This window comes from Tupaia chinensis, unplaced genomic scaffold (genome assembly GCF_000334495.1).
Source record: "Tupaia chinensis unplaced genomic scaffold, TupChi_1.0 Scaffold000540_1, whole genome shotgun sequence".
Classification (NCBI taxonomy): domain Eukaryota; kingdom Metazoa; phylum Chordata; class Mammalia; order Scandentia; family Tupaiidae; genus Tupaia; species Tupaia belangeri.
Window position 1 is genome coordinate 587,595 of NW_006160053.1, and position 5,088 is coordinate 592,682.

The following is a 5,088-nucleotide window of genomic DNA, read 5'->3' on the forward strand; positions in this document are numbered from 1 at the left end:
GAGATATGAACTGCGGTCAACTATGTCCAGCGACATAGCCATTACACTAACTGCTGGTCCCTTAAAAAAATTTTTAACTACAGTATATAAAGTGCTTAGCTTATCTTTAATTATATTTCTGATTTTTTAAAATTATTTTTATTTAACTTTATTTATTTATTTACTTATTGTATTTTTACCGGGGCTGGGGAAATAGACAGAGAGAAAGAAAGAAAGTCGCCAGGTCTGGGACTCGAACTGCAGTCGACCATGTGGGAGTCCAGTGCCCTTAATCACCATGCCCGCTGCCAACCTCTGATATTTCTGATTTTAAGTATGGGGATTTAATTAAAATGAAAGCATTTGCTGAAATAAGATAATGTGTCCCAACCTCATACAGTGTAATTAATTTTTTACAAGAAAAAGTTACTACTGCAGAAGTTTAATTCTTAGGATGATGTTCTAACACAGTGAGGGTGCAAACCCAAGGGAGTACCATTTGAATTGCAAAATAATGTGACAAAAATAAGCTTCTGTTGACTTCAAAAAGTATCCACAAATTCCACAGGCTATAGAACCACATCACAGTGGCTAGAAGAGCCTCCAAGTCATACATTACACAAAAGCACTTGGTAAAATTACTTTGCACAAAGTCTGTAAACATCAACCCAGGACAGCAAGTACAATTTAAAATATGCATATACCTAGAGACAGCCCCACAGTGCACTGGTTAAATGCTGTGCAGAGGGAATCAGATCCCACATGGCTGACCACAGCACAAGTCAGGTCCAGAGAGGCTTGAGAAAAGTGCCTGGCACTTGCACACACGCCCAGGATGGGAAAATGGGGAACTGTAACATGACCAGGCACAGCGGCAGGTTTTCTCTCTCTCATTTGTGCATGTACCTTCTGAAATAAAAAATCAAATGTACATACTTAAATTTGAAGACCCAGATTAAAAGGCCATATGGTAAATATCATTTGGGTATTATAGGAATAATAAAAGAAAATATACTGTTTATTTTGGCACTTTTTTTTTTTTTTTGGTCACCACAATACAAGGACAATGATTTTTCTCTATATTCCCTACTGTGTCTGTACATGCACAGAATTGATTGAGTCAGTTTTTCTGTGTAACAGCAATATATGCTATAGATACCCTCATAATACAAGTTACTCAGTCTGCAAATTATTGAAACCACCATCTTCACAATTTCAAATGAAACCAAACAATTACATAAACAGCTATCATATGGCTTCTTATAACAGCCTCAACACAAATAAAATGAATGTTTTATTACTATATCCTTAATAAAAACCATTCGGTTTAAATAGTTTTACGTAGATAGTATTGAGAAATGAAACACTGATTTCTGTTCTATTTTTTCCCCCCTGAACTGAATAGAGAATAAATACTACCAGTTGCTATTTATTCAAATGGCCAAAGTGGCTACTTTTTAAAAATTTTTGCTAAATAACCTGCTGGGGAAAAAAAAAAATCAAGACTGTAGGTGTGGACAGAAACTAACAACTTCAGTAATATGAACCCAACTCTACTCACCAACTACAACTATATAAGATATAAAAATGTGTAAGAATTTCCATCATGTAAAGCTGGTTTGTCTAAACAAACTTGAATTTAAAGTATTCATAAACAAAAGAAGATCTTATTCTGACTATATTAAGGAACAATATCTTCTAAAAATAAAAGGAATCTTTTTGATACAGAAATTTATAAATAAACAGTCACACAAATTGTTATGAACTCAGAAAAGTGAATATAGTCTTAAAAAGCTATAACATGCCCTATACCAAAGTAAGAATTTGTCACTGGAGAATCAAGCTACCTCTTTCAGGCCTATCATCTCAGAAGAGCTGTAACTTGCTAACACTGCATGCAGCTACTTCTAAAAGAAAGTAAAGCTTCAAGAAATGTTCTACCTTGGAATATGGTGGGCATTGTGGCAAGAAACCACACCTGAGGTGAAGCTAAACCCCTGAATGAAACTAGGTAATTTCCACCAATCATTTTCTTTCTGACATCATTTGTTAATGATTTTTAAACCTCACAAAAAGCAAACAAAATATCTACATGCATTAGTATACTGCCAACGATTACAATAGTGTTTAAGTCACTCTTAATGCACTAAACTCTAAAGAGGGAATCACTAAGAAAAACTTCATCTATCAAACTGTTATATACCATGTGGCACACTCTGTTTTGTTAAGTCAAAGTCCTGCTCTTAGTTTCTAAACTTCAAACAACTGAAATACCACAACATTCATAAAACAGAACTGAGCTACTGGGAGTAAGAAAAAAATACAAAAAGGTAGCAGACCTCAACAGCAGATAGTAAAATTAACATTTCAACAGCTCTAGCCTTTCATCTTAGTCTCCATAGTACACTTTTTTCTGGAAAAGCTACGATTTAGTTTAGAAAGATGCAGAATTACATAAAACATCTGGAATATGGGACAAGAAATATTGGCTTATTATCCCTAGTGGACCGGTCACCACAATACAAGGACAATGATTTTTCTCTATATTCCCTACTGTGTCTGTACATGCACAGAATTGATTGAGTCAGTTTTTCTGTGTAACAGCAATATATGCTATAGATACCCTCATAATACAAGTTACTCAGTCTGCAAATTATTGAAACCACCATCTTCACAATTTCAAATGAAACCAAACAATTACATAAACAGCTATCATATGGCTTCTTATAACAGCCTCAACACAAATAAAATGAATGTTTTATTACTATATCCTTAATAAAAACCATTCGGTTTAAATAGTTTTACGTAGATAGTATTGAGAAATGAAACACTGATTTCTGTTCTATTTTTTCCCCCCTGAACTGAATAGAGAATAAATACTACCAGTTGCTATTTATTCAAATTCCCAAAGTGGCTACTTTTTAAAAATTTTTGCTAAATAACCTGCTGGGGAAAAAAAAAAATCAAGACTGTAGGTGTGGACAGAAACTAACAACTTCAGTAATATGAACCCAACTCTACTCACCAACTACAACTATATAAGATATAAAAATGTGTAAGAATTTCCATCATGTAAAGCTGGTTTGTCTAAACAAACTTGAATTTAAAGTATTCATAAACAAAAGAAGATCTTATTCTGACTATATTAAGGAACAATATCTTCTAAAAATAAAAGGAATCTTTTTGATACAGAAATTTATAAATAAACAGTCACACAAATTGTTATGAACTCAGAAAAGTGAATATAGTCTTAAAAAGCTATAACATGCCCTATACCAAAGTAAGAATTTGTCACTGGAGAATCAAGCTACCTCTTTCAGGCCTATCATCTCAGAAGAGCTGTAACTTGCTAACACTGCATGCAGCTACTTCTAAAAGAAAGTAAAGCTTCAAGAAATGTTCTACCTTGGAATATGGTGGGCATTGTGGCAAGAAACCACACCTGAGGTGAAGCTAAACCCCTGAATGAAACTAGGTAATTTCCACCAATCATTTTCTTTCTGACATCATTTGTTAATGATTTTTAAACCTCACAAAAAGCAAACAAAATATCTACATGCATTAGTATACTGCCAACGATTACAATAGTGTTTAAGTCACTCTTAATGCACTAAACTCTAAAGAGGGAATCACTAAGAAAAACTTCATCTATCAAACTGTTATATACCATGTGGCACACTCTGTTTTGTTAAGTCAAAGTCCTGCTCTTAGTTTCTAAACTTCAAACAACTGAAATACCACAACATTCATAAAACAGAACTGAGCTACTGGGAGTAAGAAAAAAATACAAAAAGGTAGCAGACCTCAACAGCAGATAGTAAAATTAACATTTCAACAGCTCTAGCCTTTCATCTTAGTCTCCATAGTACACTTTTTTCTGGAAAAGCTACGATTTAGTTTAGAAAGATGCAGAATTACATAAAACATCTGGAATATGGGACAAGAAATATTGGCTTATTATCCCTAGTGGACCCTCCCCATGAAAAATTTAATAGATCTTTTTGGTAGTTTCAATCTCCAGAGCACCGCAAGCTATGTTATGGAAACATCATCTTGGTCATTTATATTAGAAAGAACACCTGGTGATGAAAGCAAATATACTCTCTTTTAAATTGTGAGTGCTTTTTCTTTAATCACTAAACTTTTTATCAAATACGTACATAGATACATGTGTGTCAGTGTGTATGTGTGTGAACATCATGACTAAAATTTAGTTTCTGTATCTTTGTGATTGACAAGACTATATTCCTGGCGAATTGACCAAAAATGCAATCATTTCTTATATTCTGCAAGTAAATAATTTTACCTTAACTCTGACATTTACTTCTTAGATACTACAAAGTAAATTAGAGAAATTTTCATGAAATGAGCACCAAAATATCATTTACTTTTGTCCTGTAAATATATGACACTGATGATTTTTAAAAGTTCAAAAATTATTTTTTGATTTAATACATTTTCTTATTTCATAATAGTTTTAAAACAATAGTTTTAATATTTACTGTTAGTAATAAAATGCTTGTTATTACTAAAATAATACAGCTGAAAATAGTTAATAACTTTCAGCATTAAATTTGTTATAGAAAAGCTTATTATTGCTAGTAAAAATTTAATATTGAGAGTGTGTACATCTAAGGAAGACTGGACAACGAAGTCATTTGCTGTAAAAATTTATAAAACTAAGTAATCTACGAAATTTCAATGTTATGTTCTTTTATTGTGAACTCAGATTTTGTTGTAAAAATTTTAAATTAAGGCTCAGTGTAGATCCTTGCATATTAACATTAGAGAAAATTCCACATAATTGAAAATATAACACAACACTCTATTTTAAGTGAGCTATCTTTTAAAACTGGCACACTGAACCAAGGCTATGCTATCATTAATAACACTCAAAACACATAATGGGCCTCTACATATTCCAATTAAAAATAGAAGTCCTTAAAATATTTGAGTATTTATAGTCTATAAAGATTTTCAGGGACATTTTTATTAATTTGACACAGATACGCCTTCATTTCTAATGTTACAAACCTGAATCATTTTAAATGCAATTAAAAGTGGTTATGACAGAGTGTGGCCTTCCTTGTGACGTAGGACATCCCTCTT